Source organism: Macrobrachium nipponense, chromosome 1 (assembly GCF_015104395.2).
Source record: "Macrobrachium nipponense isolate FS-2020 chromosome 1, ASM1510439v2, whole genome shotgun sequence".
In the NCBI taxonomy this organism is placed as follows: Eukaryota; Metazoa; Arthropoda; class Malacostraca; order Decapoda; family Palaemonidae; genus Macrobrachium; species Macrobrachium nipponense.
Window position 1 is genome coordinate 139,018,297 of NC_087200.1, and position 17,032 is coordinate 139,035,328.

Below are 17,032 nucleotides of genomic sequence, written 5' to 3' on the forward strand. Positions count from 1 at the left end.
ATTACAATGAGCAAATTCTAGAACCTCAGATCCTTCTAACAAAAATTTATGGGTCAGGTGAGAGTGCCCAATTCTCAACCTGCATAAAACTATTTAAATTCTCCTGTTTTTATGGAATGCTGATGAGCATAAGGATATGCTGACTCGGATTGTGCCATACTTTGTATTATTTGCAAGAAATGACCATCAGACCGGTCAATTCTGCCAGATATATGATTTAATCTTTTTATGTAAATCTGTGTGAGGGACGTTGGGTAAATTAACAGAAATAGCGCTAGAAAACTTAGCTTCTGCACCTGCATGTTCGTCCCCTTTTATTCCAACATGAGCAGGAACCCAGCAGAAACATACAGATTTGTGGCGAGAATGAATATGGCACAGTCACTCCTGAGCCTTTTGCACTAAAGAATGGAATAGATTATATTAACAAATACTATAAATTACACTTTGAGAGTGTTTAGATAACCGATTTCTTGATGTTAAGAGTTGAACATGTCTCTCAAAGCGTGGACTACAGCAGTTAACTCAAGTCGAAAATGAAGCCAAGTCAGGCATCCAACCCAAGCTGGAGTTTTTTTTGGTTATGACTGCACAGCCAACCCCATCTCGGGATTTTGGTCCATCAGTTAATATCTTATAATCTTCCGCATGCTGCCGATCATGCTCTAAAAATTTGGATGGATGGATGGATGTATGAGTTTTAGGGCAAAAGCCCAGGCACTGGGGCCAAAGAAGCCATTCAGCGCCGTAATGGAGATTAAATAAATTACATTATGAATGAGTTAATAAGTGTATGAAGAAAATGGTTCATATATAAATTACCATATGAGAAATGAATTAATTAATGAAGAAATAAATGAAGAAAATGCTTAATAAATATATATATATCTATGATGTGATAGCTAAAAAATAATTAAATGTTATTAAAAATATTTATAGACTTTAAAAAGGAGATGAGAGCAGAAATATCTGCTTCATCTCCCAAAACATCACAAAGGGATTTACCCCTAAGATATCTCTCTCTCTGGTTAAAATGTCTGGGGCAAGCAACCAGAATGTGCTCCACTGTTAGCATCTCGCCACCGCAAGCACACTCTGGGAGGCTGCCCCCTTCTAAAATAAACTGATGGGTCAAATAAGTGTGCCCAATCCTCAGTCTGCTTAAAACTATTTCTGTTCGCCTATCAGACTGGAAAGACGAAGGCCACGGCAATATATTATTTCTAATATTTCTGTACTTTCTATTATTGGCAAGATGAGGAGAAGTCCATCTTTCTTGCCATTTGCTTAAAATATAAGACCTAAATGGACCTTTTAGATCTGTATGAGGCACTTTACTAAAGGCTGTTTCTGAGGAGACACTAGCAGCTTTCGCTTCCCTATCTGCCATCTCGTTTCCGCAAATCCCCACATGTGAAGGGACCCAACAGAAAGAGACAGATTTACGCAAATAATACAAATGGAGGAGCGATTCCTGAACTTTTTGAACTAACGGATGGAAGCTATTGAATTTTTTAATAGCTTCTAAAGTGCTTTTCGAATCAGAGTAAATGACAAAATTAGTGTCGCTACTTGAACAACTATATCCGAGGGCTTGAGACTATGGCTGTTAATTCTGCTGTGAATATGGATGCAAAGTCAGGTAGTTTAGCTGTATATACTGTATCACCAAGGATAACTGCACAGCCAACACCACTACCTGACTTTGATCCATCCGTATATATTTTTGTCACATTAGTATGGACAGTTTCGTGCTCCAAGAATTTTCCCCTAATCTCTTCCTCAGGACAGTCTTTTTTGTTAAATGCTTTTTTGCACACGGATGCTTCTGGAATAAGCCATGGAGGATACACAAGATGTTTTACTTCTTCCATGACTTTCTGGGATTTAAGATTATTCCACCCCTAACATCTTCATTTAGTCTAACTTGGAATGGTCTAGAGGCTCTTATACACCAGAAAAGACCCGTGAGTCTGCTTCCCTCAGCACCTGGAAAGAGGGATTTTTGGGAGCACAATTTTCTTTTAATTCTAGCCATGTACTCCTTAATCCTAGTTCTTCCCTTCTCAAATCAAGGGGAAGTTGGTTAGTATCAACATATATGCTTTCAACAGGCGAAGTTCTAAAAGCCCCTGAGCATATTCTCAGCCCCATATTGTGGTACAACACTAGTTCCTTCAGCCTGGTTTGACAAGCTGAGGAATAAATCTGACAGCCATAGTCTAGCTTGGACCTACACAACGAGTCATATATCTCAGCAGGGGAGGGTTTTTTTTTTTATCAGCTCCCCAACTAAATCCAGAAACATCCTTTAAAATATTCAGAGATTGTTTAACCTTAATCTTTAAGGAGTTTATGTGGCTGGCCCATGTCAATTTCTGGTCAATGGTCATTCCCAAAAATTTCACTTCATTTTCGTAAGGAATGATAGATCCTTTTAAACTGAGTGTGGGAACCTCTTCCACACGCTGGCACCTATTAAATCTTACAGAAACTGTTTTAGTGGAAGAGAATTTAAAACCATTCTCATCAGCCCACTTTGTACTGGCATTAACAGACCTTTGCAGATGTTTACATACTGACAAGGCATCATATCCTGTGCAGTATATTGCAAGGTCATCAACAAAAAGTGAGCATTTAACAGGTGATGATATTTGTTGGACTATACTGTTTATTGCCACTGAAAAAAGTGTTACACTTAAAAAGGTTCCTTGTGGAACACCCTCCTCCTGCACAAAAGGTTGGGAGTGTGTGTGTTGCCCACTCTAACCTTAAAAAATCTTTCTGTTAAAAAGGAATATACAAATTTAATCATTCTTCCACATATGCCCCATCTTGTGCAATTATTTTATGATGCCAATTCTCCAAGTAGTGTCATATGCTTTCTCAAGGTCAAAAAATACGCCGATAGTCTGACATCGTTTGGCAAATCCTTGCTGGATTTGATTGGTCAGCCTCAGCAAGGGATCAAGGGTGGAACGATTTTTCCTGAAACCAAATTGAAATGGAGATATTAGTCCTTTTGTTTCCAGGTGCCAAACTAATCTGGTGTTTATCATTTTTTCCATCAGCTTACAAACACAGCTGGTAAGAGCTATTGGTCTATAGCTGGTGGCTTGGGAAGCATCTTTATTAGGCTTTTTTATGGGAACAATTATGGATATTTTCCAGTCCTTGGGTAAAATTCCAGTTTCCCATATTTGGTTTATAATCTTAAGTAGATACTTTTTGGCATCATCGGGGAGGTGTTTAAGCATTTCATATAAAACTGAATCACCCCCTGGAGCTGTTGATTCAGTAGAAGAGAGGGCCTCCCGAAATTCTCTTAAGGAAAATTTGTGATTGTATGGTTCAGATTTTCCAGATTCAAATTTCAGAGTCATTTCGGCATTCCGAATTCTTTGAAATTCTAGAGAATAATTGTCAAGGGCTGAAACTTGGAGAAAAGTGTTTTTTCCCAGCTCATTGGCACTTCAGTGGGCTCTGTGATCAGAGTGTTATTGACCTTTAATGAGGGTAATGGTGACGCAACAAATTTTCCACTTAGTTTCCTGATTTTGCGCCACACCACTCTCATTGGAGTTCTGGAATTGATTCCATTGATATAGTAAAGCCAACTCTCTCTTTTGGCTTTCTTGTAAAAGCGCCGCTGCTTGGCTAATGCACGATTATAGATTAATTTAGACTGAGGGGAGCCACTAGTTTTGTATAGTCGGTAGCACTTCCTAGTGACTTTCCTCAGATACCACATGTCTTATTCCACCAGGGAACTGCAGGTCTATGAGGTTTACCTTTTGTCTGGGAATCGAGCCTCAGCACTCTTCAGAGTGGATCAATGAAGTAGTCATAGCATCCAGGTGAGAATGAAATGACTCAAACTCCCTATCTAGATTGACTCCTTTACTGAACTTGTCCCAGTCAGCATCCTCTACCGTTCCACTTAGGTAATGTTTCAGATGGAGCATTTACAACATATTTCAGATGGATCGGGGGTAATGATCACTTCCATTCAAATCTTCATTAACAGACCAGTTAAAGTCAAGGTGGATATTTGTTGAGGAAATACTAAGGTCCAGTGCAGAGAGATGATTATTATGAATGTTGTGGAAGGTCATTGACCCATTATTATATATGGGCGACATCATTCGTGTCAATAAGGTCCTCGATTATTTTCCTTTGCTGTCTAAACACCGACTTCAAAGGGGGTTGTGGCATTAAAATCTCCTAATAAGAGAAAAGGAGTGGTTTGGTTGGTTAATCAAGGACTGAATATCTCCAATGCTAAAAGAAAGTCTGGTGGTAGGTATAATGAACAAACCGTTATCCTTTTGTCTAATATGACTGAGACAGCAACAGCTTGTAGAGTTGTATTTAATTGTATTGTGGAGTGCTGCAGAGATTTATTAACAATAATTGCAGCACCTCCATGGGCACGATCACCAATTGGGGGAAAAGCGCTAAAAATAGCATATTGAAGTCCAGGATTATAAGGAGAGTTACCTAACATAGTCTCCTGCAGGCATACAATCCCTGGATTGAATTCATGCATTAAAACTTTAAAGTCTTCTGACCGGGCTCTGAGACCCTTACAGTTCCACTGAAGGACATCGAACTTGATGTTAAGGTGGTAATGTACTACTTCCCACTCTTTGGAGGGAAGTACTGATCCTAGGGTGGAGAGGAAAATCTCCTTAATAAGAGATTGTTTTCTTCACTTTGATCCCTTTTTCAATCTTTATCAAGTAGAGTTAGGGTTCTTGGCTGACAAACAGCTTTCTGAATTCGAGGCTGATGCTAAGGATTTTTACTGTGATTATGTGCATCACTACTGCTATTAGTCTTGGGGCGGCAAGACTGATGAGAACTCGCATGTCTTTGAACTGGATCTGCTTTTGGAACTATCTTCCTTGGCGGAGAGATCTCTTCCAGAACACTGTACCCATTTGAAGTTTTTATGATAAAACTTTCATTATTCGGGGACGCGTTTCTTATACGCTTCCTGGTGGATGCAGCTGTGGTCTTGTAAGGTTTTTTAGTAACTGTGATAATTGATGGATCCGAGCTAGATCTCTCTAGTTTGGACCACTCCTTTGGTTGCTTCTTGGTGAAATTTTTATTTGTGCCCATTTCCAAACTTTGCTTAGGAGCTGAGTGTGCAACCGTTACATTTGTATCAGCTTGAGAAGATAAATTGTCCATGCTTTTGGAAGAACAATTTTTAGTATTGGGCTTCATAATGCGTGCTGACTCAAGTTTCTGATTTTTTCCATTGCAAGGAGAAACAGGTTTCTGATGCTTACTATTAGATTCAATTACTGGTGGCCTCTCATTGCTAGAACTCTTTATCAACTTTATTACTGAAGCATAGGTAGAGTTGGCACTCTTGTTAGCCCCCATTACCACACGCTTTGCTGCACTGATGCCGAGATGTTCATTATCAGCCACTGCCAAAACGTCTTGCTCAAACCTGTACCTGAGGCAAGTCCTACTGTTTGGAGAGTGATCACCCTTGCACTGGAAACAATAACGGGCTGCTTCACACTTGTCCAAATTGTCATGCTCAGCAGAGCACACAGAACATCTCTTATTATTTCCACACGAGTCTTGAATGTGGCCATATTCAAAGCATTTGCGACATTGTTTAGGGTTTCTTTTATATTTTTTGACTTGCATCCTCTCATGGCCAACATTGATGGTATCAGGCAAGTAATTGGAGGAGAAGGTTAAAAGCATAGCTGCATCCCCTCCCAATTTTTTAACATGAGAGACACAAGGAGGGCACCTAAGGAGAATCTCCTCCTCATTAAAAACATGCAAGTCTCGGGAATAAACTACCCCTTTCAGTGTGTTAAAAAATCTGTGTGATGTGATAGCCTCAATATTTCCACTTTTAGGGGGTTTGAACTTTGATAATAAAACAGCTTGCGTCCTCATTGCCTGCTTTTAATGAGCAAGTTCTTTCCATATCGTTTTTCAGATTACCGATAGGAATAGAACCCACTTTGTTCTCAATACATTCAGCCGCTTTAATGAAATTTTCCTTTCCCTCTTTATAACTGGCAACATGCCATATAGGGGGAGGAAGCGTCCTGGTATATGTTGCTGGTCCACATTCTTCGACCTTAGGAACAAAATCAAATGGCTCATCGTTCAAATTCCTCACCGAAAACACCTTGGTACTTAGAACAGAGTCATTTAGAATGTGGCCATTTAATTGCAGTTGTGCCTCACTAGCTTCTTGGGGAGAGGAAAATCTAATGTACGCAGAAAAAGACTGCTTGTCTTTTTCTAGAAGCATCTTAATCCTCTCCACCTTACCAAACTGTTTTGCAACACTATGCAAGCACTCGTAGTCCAACGACAGGCTTACATTAGTGCAATAAAGTACTCAATTATTCACATCCAATCCACCAGTTTTAATAGCACCCTGGTGTCGCGGTGCATGGTTCCGTGTGATAGCCAAGCTCATATCCGTGTCCATGCGTGAAGTTGTTGCCAGTGCCGTTAAGTCGTCTGATCCAGGGGAGGGCAAACATTGGTCGATATCCATATTTTCAATATACTTGTAGTCTGCTTGGTTATATCAAGAAGGTATCGTGGGTCAGTCAGGTATTCAAATTCTCCACCAATGGCACATGTGAGAGTCGACTCCCAATGGTCCTCCCCATGCCCTACCCTTGCGGGATAGCACCAATACGCCTCCAGTGGCCCAGGTATAAGCCTATCCGCCTGCTGGGAGTTCTGCCCCCACTAATGGGGACCAACTCCCCACTCCAAACGTATTGGTGGGCTTCCGGACAAAAGCCAGGAGTCCCATCCCAAACACCAACCCCCCCTGGATTCCGATGGGCTGATGTTTGGAGATGGTTCCGCCCTCAAGGTAGCAATGGGAGGATCCCATCACTACCTCTTGGGTCCAAACCATATCAGGTGGCGACTCAACCACCACAACTCCCACAATTAGCTTCGAATGCAAACCCCTTCCAAAACACGATCCCTTCTCAGACTCACCTAAGCAGTTAAATTTAACAAACGTGGAAAATTCCACATAATTAATCCAAATGCTAATAAAAAAAATATTACATGAAGGAGAAGGATGTAGTAAGAATGAAAAAATTACAGAAAGAAGGAAAAGTTCTGACTAATTTAGTTGGATCAGCAGCTGGGCCCAAAGGACCACTGAGAAAGCAACCCCACTAGGCATCAGAGCCCAGCTGCTGGTCCCTAAGCCCCCTACCCACGTCAAGGGGTCAGCATCTAGGGGGTCTAAAAATTTGGATTTTACTTCCTGTGGGAGAGTTCTTTTTACATATGTCTGTAGAGCATCGTCCTACATTATTATAATAAAAATAGTTTAACCAGACCACTGAGCTGACTTTCAGCTCTCATAGGGTTGGCCCGAAGGATTAGATAAAATGCCAGGTCTTGGCCAAAGGCAAGGAACTGGGACCAAATGGGTCATACAGTATAATAAAAGATAAATTAAAATTAAACGAAAAACTGCACAGAGGCAGAGGCTTTCATACTAAAACACAAAACAGGCAATAAATACATTTACTCACGTTTCCATACATACATATTAAAAGGTGTATTAAAATTAATAATAAGTCAAGAACTCTTCAAAATTTTATCTAAAATTCATTCATTGCTCTGAGGTTTTTGTATCTTTATTATATACTTTTTATATTTTATTAATTAAATCAGAGTTCCTTAGAAACGTCAAAATTGGAACCACTGAAAATGTGAAAGATTGACAAAATTTCTGTCATTGCTTTACTTCCAAAAGTTGACAGTCTCTGCTGGTCATACTTTGGACACTCACACAACACCTTGTACTCTGAGCACTCCGGAGCAGGGTCACGTGGGCTGCTCATCAAGTGCCCATGTGTTAGACGAGTGTGGCCTATACATAGACGTGTCAGGATAACTTGTGTGTTGTTTCTCTCTCTGATATACGGAACGTCAGGTTTTAATTGTTTTAGTTTATTACTTTCAGGCTCTTTATTCCATATATTTTGCCATTTATTTACAATGATTGTTTTAATATAAGCTACATAATCACTAATAGGGATGTTTACATTTGTTCTCATCATGTGGACTACTCCCTTGTCTGCTTTATCAGCCTCATCGTTTCCTTTTATCTCGACATGGGCAGGGATCCGACATATTTCAATATTTTTTCCCTTATTATATAATTTATGAAGTAAAAACTTAATCTGTTGTACAATATTATTTTATTTTTGGAATTATAACTTTTAATGGCTTCTATAGCGCTTCTCGAGTCGCTATAAATCCCATAATTGTTAAAGGAGTGTTCTTTGATTATCTTTATAGCAATGTTATTGCACATAACTCCGCTGTAAATACTGAGGCATTATTGGGAAAAGAGAACTGGCATGTTTTATCCTGGGGCACTGCAGCATATCCCACTCTGTATTCTGATTTGGATCCATCTGTGTATATATTGCATAATGTGGACCTTTTCAGCCTATGTGCTCAATTGTATGTTGTCTATGATGTTCTGAGGTACAGGAATACTTATTTGATAGGTATTTTAATTTTGTGCAAATTTTTTATTTTATTCATAATCCAAGGAGGAGGTAACTTTACTATTGGAAGTAGTTGGATATTTATTTCAGTGACTCAATCTTCTTGATCCAATTGGAAAAGGTGGTGAATTATATTTAATAAATACATCAATTAGTTCAAATAATTTTTTGGTTGGTGAATCACTTGACCGATTTAGGGCACTTTTCATCGTTACTAACCCTCTATGGAAAGAAAGAGGTAGTTCACCACATTCAACCTGTAAAGAAGAGGTGGGTGATGATTTAAAAGCTTCTGAACATATTCTAAGGCCCTCATTACGAACTGGGTCCAACATTTTCAGTACTGCGTTTGATGCTGAACCATACATTTCGCTTCCATAGTCAATGATAGACAGCACTGTTGCTTTATATAGTAATGTAAGAGTTTTTCTATCAGCTCCCCAAGTAGTGTTTGATAATTTTCTAATTAGATTCAATGCTCTTTTACATTTTGATTTCACATGTCATGTGGGCGTTCCAGTTCAAGTGAGTATCAAATACTTATCTTAAAAATTTTGCAGTTTGGCCAAGTTGTATACTTTGATTTCTGATTTTCAAATATATTTCTTCACCTTTCTTTCATTTTTTTAAAAATAAAATATGACTTCTTGAGTCTTATGTATGAACAATCTAAATCCTACAGATGAGGTCCATTCATCTATTTTTATTATAGATGTGTAATGATGCGCTCTGCATGTTTAATGTGAGATGCTGAATTATATGGCAAAAAACATAAATATAAAGGTTGCTTTTAATTCTGGTGGGTAGGGACGCTTCCTTGTGGAATACCATTTTCAAGTGGGAATGTTCTGGACAAAGCACCATCAATTCTCACGTGAAAACTTTGATTTGTTAGAAAACTTTGGATGAACACAGGTAAATGTCCACGAACGTTGTTGTTTTGTAAATTTTTTAATATAGGGTACCTCCATGTAGTATCATAAGCCTTTTCAATGTCAAAAAAGACAGCTACAGTTATTTGTTTTCATTCAAATCCTCTGTGTATATGGTATCCTAGGATAGAGAGAGAATCTAATGTAGACCTGTTACACTGCGACTCGAATTAAGTGGAAGTTGAAATTTTATTTTCTCGAATGTGCCATGTTACTCGAGCATTTACCATCTTTTTAAGTAATTTGCATAAGTAACTTGTTGTAGATAATGGTCTGTAATTATTTACGTTACTTGGATCCTTTCCAGGTTTGGGAATAGAAATTATTATAGCTTAATGCCATTCATCAGGAAATAAATTCTGAAGCCATATGTGACTATAAAATTGTAATAAGTATGACTTTGCCAAAGGTGCCAAGTGGTCGATCATCTCAAAACAAATATTGTCACCTCCAGGAGCAGATTTATTGCTGTTTGAGAGAGCATATTCTAACTCTTCCATATTAAATCTTCTAATATATCTTCTGTTTCAAAATTTATTGTTATTAGTTCTTAATTATTTTTCTTTGTGTGTAAGTGTTCATCTAAATTTTTATTGCTACTTACATTTGCTAAGTTTTTTCCGATCATATTACTTCTTTCTTTTGGATCAAATATTCTTTTTCCATCTTTCAATATGTCATGTCTAGGTTGTTTAACAAGGGTACTATTTATTTTCCTGAATTTTTCCAATAATTTTTGTATGGGAGTGTTATTAGAGAGGTCTGATACATATTTTCTCCATGAAATGATTTTTCCTTGAATTACTTCTTTTTTAAATTTTGCAGATATTTTGTTGTATATAGGTTTTAATGTATCAACTTCTAGTCATAATATAGTCATTTTTTGTAAAGTTCCTTCTAATATTGGTAATGTTTTATTTATTTTACTGAACTCTCTATCTAAATTATCTAGTCATCTCCCGATTACGTGTTCTATATTAATTAACTCTGCTACTTTATCAGACCACCATGGGACTTTGTGTTTTGTTGGATGGGCTTTTCGTATTGCTTGATCAGCAGCCTTTTTAATGAAATCGACTAGAATTTTGTTAGTTTCATTATGGTCTTTTAAATATTCAACTGGTTGAATATTTCTCGTGTGCATTTCATATTTCTCCCAATCTGCTTTATAAATGTTATAATAAGGAACATGTTTTACAGGATTATTATGTAATAAGGAAATCAATATTGGGAAAAGATCACTGGTGTGCAAGTCATCAACTATCTTCCAATCTATTCTGTCAACTATATTTGTTGTAGATAGAGTTAGGTCTACTGAAGAAAATCCTCCATGTGTTTTCGAAAATATGTGCTAATTTCATCATCATTTATACAGCACATGTCGTTTGACTCCATGAACTCTTAAATTTTACACCCAGCTCTATTTGAGATTGTACAGTTACAGTCCCATGTCAGGTTGTGAGCATTAAAATAACCTACTATTAATGTAGGTTCTCTGGCATTGCCAAACAAATCCTTAAGTTTATCTATGTCGTAATTTTTGTTGGGTTGGTTGTATATATCATAAATTACATAATTATAGTTTTTTTATTCATATTTTGATACTTGATATTTGCAAGTCAGCAAAGTTTACAAGTACTATGTCATACTTTGTTATGTACATATATAGCAGTACCTAAATTTCCTTCTTCTTCTCTAGATGTAGATACTAAGGTATATTTACCGATTGTAGATATTGTTTTATTGACATGTTGTAAACATAATATCATTGGTTCATATTCTTTCAGTAAGCCTTGTAATTCTCCCAAATGTAACCTGGTCTGGAGACCATTTATGTTCCATTGTATTATATAATTATTGAAAATATTTTGTTAAGAGTGTTAAAGCATTACTTTCTTGTTGTGGATTATCCATTTACTTTTTTTCTAAAATTTTATTTACGACATTTATTTGTTTTTCCTTATAAGACATTACGTAGGTATCAAATGCACAAACAGCCTCTATTTGTGAGTCTCTAGTGGTTTCTTTACTTCTATATTTTATAAAATTTTGTATAGCGTATGTTAAACTGTCTTTTGTTGCATAATTCGATGAAACAATCATTACATCCACATGTGTTTTATGTGTCCTCCTTTTTTCATTTACTATTGGTGCACTAATCACTGGTGATGGAGTAATCTCTTCTCCCTTCACATAATCATTTTTTTCTATGGTGCTCTCCTCTACAATTTCTTTATTGTTCTGGGTATTTGCATCCATTGCTTCTATTATTACTTTAGGAGACAAAGGTATGTTCTTATAATTTTCTGGTTTGTGTACTTTTTTTGGATCCTTAGTCTTTGTTTTAACAGATCTCTCTAATAATTGTTGGCTTTTTGGGTTTGGGTGGAGTTCTCTCTAAAGGCCTCTATTTATCTTTAGCTTCCAGCTTATTATAACTATCTTGTAATATTACAGCGATACATGTATCATTTTCATGTGTTTCCATTTCCCTTAATATCTAAAATGAATTTAAACATATATTTGCACAAGTTTCTTGGTTTCTTCCTATATTAGTTTCTTGTAAAGTTTTTATTTTTTCTTCTGATTAATCTATTGGGGGTTTGTTACTTACTTCCATTTTTATTTCATTCCTTGAGCTCACTGCAGTAAAGAACATTTACTTCCTAGCGGGATCATGATTCCTCTAACTCTCAACTCTAGTTTGGCTTCTTTAATTGGCATTCCTGATCTCTACTGAAGTAATTTTAATTCTGCATTGTATATATAATACATACACTCCTTAGACCTAGCATGGTGATTTTGGCCACAGTTCACAAATTTTGGTTCACCACACTTCCACGGCATGATATGTTCGTCAGATCCACAATACGCACATATCGATAGATTTCTGCAGTTTTTCCATGTATGACCATATTTACTACACTTTTGGCACTGTTGTGGTTTTGGAACATACTGTCTCAGTTCTCTGTTGTGCCCAAGATTTTAATTTTGAAAGGCAATTCTTGGCCTTCATATTTTATTTTTGCTATTCTCAATGTATTTTCATTACTTTGTCTACTGGCTATACTGTATATTTCACAATCTTGCACGTTGTTGTACATTTTTAAGGGAATCCAGCAAAATATCTTTTTCTATCGGCTCCTCAATTTTCGGATTGGTTTTTTTAGGGGTTTCTATTAACTACACCTGGTCTTTTATTTGTCTAAAAGACATTTCTGAGGTTTGGTGCCTACTTAACAAATAATTTTCCAATCTCAATGCAGATATTTTTTTGTCGGCTTCCAAGGTCAAGAACTTTGACCAACTTCCACTCCCAAAGAGGGAATCGAAGTGAGTCAAGGTTGGGTCAATTCGATATTTACTTTTTCTTTGTAGCTTGCGTGGTATTAAAGTTCTAATACCAGCCTGCTCTTCATTACCCGGGATTTCCTTAGAATAGTCCATTGCCATGCCAGAAGTTGTAGGGATTTTTTTGTTTTCCATATAACAAGATTAAATATTTCGTCCAGGATGAGATCCCTCTCACCATGGAGGCCCAACTGAGGGAGGAGGAATACAGTTACACGTGGTAACTGCCCTGGAACACTCACCTGGATATACACCATACCCACAGTGCCTTAAGGGTCATCAGTCCGTCGAGATCGGACCCAGCACTTTTGGCATGGCTTGACATAAAAATTTCCCCTCGCTCGACCACGTCAGGTACTCTAGTTTTATGGTTGGAGTGGCATGCCGTCCAACTCCACCCTCCATCAAGTTAAAGGGCAGTGAAATCAGTAGTCCAAAACCATGCCAAGGTCGTTAACGAAAGAAGGGAAGGGGGAAAATTTATAGGGGAGGAGTAAAGGAGTTAAAGGTCCCAATGTTCAGTTGAATCCTCAGCAGAGAGAGTAGGCATGAAGGGGCATACTCTCTCTGCAGTGGATCCCTAAGCCCCCACCTCGTCAAGGTGTTGGGATCAGGGGGGCATCGTTCTACAGTAGGTACAAGCCATGGTGGGTCTTCTGGATATTGAACTGGCCAGATTTTTTCGTTAAGGATGTTATTGTTATCCAGCTGTTCTCTAAGGAGTGCTTGAAATGGTTTAGAGTTAGCTTTGTATCTGATATACAGCATCTGATTTAGCAATTTATTCGATGGATTATTGGGTGAACTTGTGACCTTTAATGCATATACCGAAGTCTCAATTCCTCCCTGCGGAAATATAGGGGCAGGTGATGAGTATCAACATGAATACTCTGAATGGGAGAAGTCCAAAATGGCCCATGGCAGACTCTCAGGCCCATGTTATACATTACATCTAATTCACGAAGAATATATTTGACAGCCATAGTCCAGCCTTGAAAGACACAGTGCGTCCTATAAACGGAGCAGTGATTTCTTATCTGCTCCCCAATCAAAACTGGAGATGACCTTTAAATTGTCTAATGACTTTCTTGTTTTATGTTTGAGATAATCAGTACGACTTCGAGAAGTCAACTTTTTATAAAAAATTAGACATGAAAACTTAACTTCGTCTTCATACGATAAAATCTTCCCATTTAAAAATAGATTTGGCACTACTTCTTCATGTCTGCTTTTTGTAAAGCACATTGCCACAGCTTTAGCTAAAGAAAATTTAAAACCATTTTTTTATGCCCACCTGCATATTACATCTATATCCTTTTATAAGTCCCTACATACAGAAAGTGCATAATATGACGTTATATTAAAAAACTAATCATCAACAAGTAATGACCCTTTTACGTAAGTTGAAAGGACATCAAGGATCCCATTTATTGCTATGACAAAACATGTAACACTTTAGACACTGCCCTGTGGGACTCCCTCTACCTGAAAGTAAGAGGATAATAGAGTGGCTCCCACACATACTTTTAAAAATCTATTAGATGAAAAAGAATTTAAAAACTTCAATATGTACCTTTTAATCATATTCTATGCAATTGTTTCAGAACTCCTTATCTCCATATAAAAAAATAAAACTACAATGGTGCCAATTGCACCAAGCAGCAAACCCTTCTTGAATTTAGTTGGAAAGCTTCAGGGGAGGATCTAGTGTACTCCTATTTTTCCAAAAACCAATTTGGTTAGGAGATAGGAGGGTTCTAGATTCCAAATACCACACCAAATGAGTATTGATCATCTCCATCAGCTTGCATATGCAACTAGTCAGAGCTATGGGATGGTAACTAGTTGTTTGAAGAGGATCTTTGTGAGGCTTTTGCACTGGTATAATAATTTATATTTTCCAGCTCCTTGGCAGGATCCCAGTTTTCCATTTATTTTTGATATATGAACGAATAGTCCTGTTCATATCGGTAGTGGGAATATGGTGGAATAGAATGTCTTCTTTAGAAATGACATCTCTTGCTTCATAATCAGCATGTTCATTATCAGCAATACCTACATGGGCAGGGACCCAGCATAAATGGACTAATTTGAATTTGGAAGCAAGTCTATACAGCCATTCTTGAATATATTGAATCATTGAATGTTTAGGGTTATATTGCTGAATGGCCATGTGTGCACTTTAAGAATCTGAATTTACGTATGGTGAAAGTATTACATTGTAGAGTAGAAACAATCTCAAGAGATTTGGCTAATGCACTTAATTAAGCTGTAAAAATAAAGGTTATTAGATAGTCTGCCAAAATATGAACTAATGCCATGAACAACAGCACAACCAACACCACTTCATGTTTTTGATTCGACAGTAAATAGTTTAAAAGATCCTGAATGTATTTGATCATGATCAAGAAAGCGAGCCTTCACTTCCTTGACATCAGCAATCCCAGTTGCTCTCGACATAAATCTAAAGGGAGCTCTTCAGTGTCAGTATATAAGCTTTCACCTAGATGTCTTAAATGCACCAGAGCATATTCTTAGACCAGCATGACGAATTACATCAAACTCCTTCAGTTTGCTTGTACTTGCTGAAGACCAGACTTGGCAACCATATTCAAGTTTAGATTTGCATAACGAGTCATATAATCGTAAAAGTGACCTCTCATCAGCACCCCAGTTAAAACATGAGACTACTTTTAAAATGTTATGTGATTTTTTTTACCCTAATTTTCAAGGAGCCTATATGACTAGCCCATATTAGCTTCTTATCAAATATCATTCTTAAAAACTTCACCTCCTCCTCATATGGTAATAGTGAGTGTTTCAGCTTTATATTTAGGATGGTTCCCGTTTGAGTATTTCTAGTAAAATCGAGAGCCATTGTCATCAGCCCAATTGCTGATTGCACTGACTGACTTTTGCAAGAAATTACAAGCAGCAATAACATCATAACTTCTGACATATATAGCAAGGTTATCTACAAACAAAGATGCCTTTACTGGAGGTGAAACACATTCAACAATGCTGTTTCTAGCCACAGCAGATAAGGTAACACTCAACACGCTGCCTTGTGGGACGCCTTCCTCCAGCTCAAAAGCATTAGACAAGCTATTTCCAACTCCAACATGCTATAAAGAATGTTATCATTCCCGGGGAAAGTAGATTCAGAAGATGATAGAGCATCCCTTAATTCCCTTAATGTTACCTTGGCATTTTAAGTTTCAAAATCCCAGAAATTAAGCAAAATGGTTGAATTTCTGATATTCTGGAACCAAGTTGAATAGCTCCTAGAACTCGATATTTCAGAGAAATGTTCACCCAATTTTTCAGCAAATTCATCTGGCTTGGTGACAAGGTCTCCATTGATTTACAGACAAGGCGTTGGTGATGGAACATATTTGCCACTTAGTTTTCTTATCTTTTTCCAGATTAAGTTGGTTGGGGGTCTTAGAATTTATGACTTTAATATAAAAAAAAAGCCAGGACTCTCTTTTTACTTTTTAAAAATATTTTCTCTGTTTTGCCATACCTCGTTGGTAAATAGATTTTGCTATTGCAGACCGACTGGATTTATAACGCCTGTAACATTGACTAGTAATTTTCCCCAAATTACCACAGGTTTCATCCCCTCATGGAACAGAAGGTTTGTGTGATTTCCCTTTGGTTTTAGGTATTGAGTTTTTAGCACTATTCAATAGTTCAGAGGCAAAGTACTAATAAGCCTTTATATGGCACTTGAAGGACTCAAATTCCTGGGATAGGTTAATACCTTCTTGAAATTTGACCCAAACTGCTTCCTTTTCCTTCCATCTGACAGGATAGTTCGAGGGGACATTTCTCACAAACTTCAGATGTAGAAATTCATCTACAGTCCAAATAGAGAGAAGAAGAGCAAATATTCAAGTCAATAGCAGATGAATCAGCTGTGTGGTCATTATGATATGTCATAGTACATCAATAAAAGTGTAAGATCATCATTATTAAAAGTGTCATCAATGATCCTACCCTCTGTGTCTAAAACATTTCCACCCCATAGTGGATTAGTGAGAATTAAACCTTGAATGTCCTTCTTGAGTAAACCTACATCTTAGGGGAAGGTAAAGAGAGCAGACTGTGATTTCACGGTTAATAGCAGCCCAGATAGCAAATGCCTGAAGCTATGTTATCAGAGGAACAACAAAATGTTGCAATGCTTTAGTAATA

At 37.4% G+C, this 17,032-nt stretch overlaps 1 long non-coding RNA gene across 1 annotated transcript in view; it reads left to right on the plus strand.

Annotated features, from left to right (window-relative positions):
• Nucleotides 1-17,032, plus strand: part of LOC135220291 (uncharacterized) — a 498,885-nt gene that overhangs the window by 368,593 nt on the left and 113,260 nt on the right. The window lies entirely within an intron of this gene.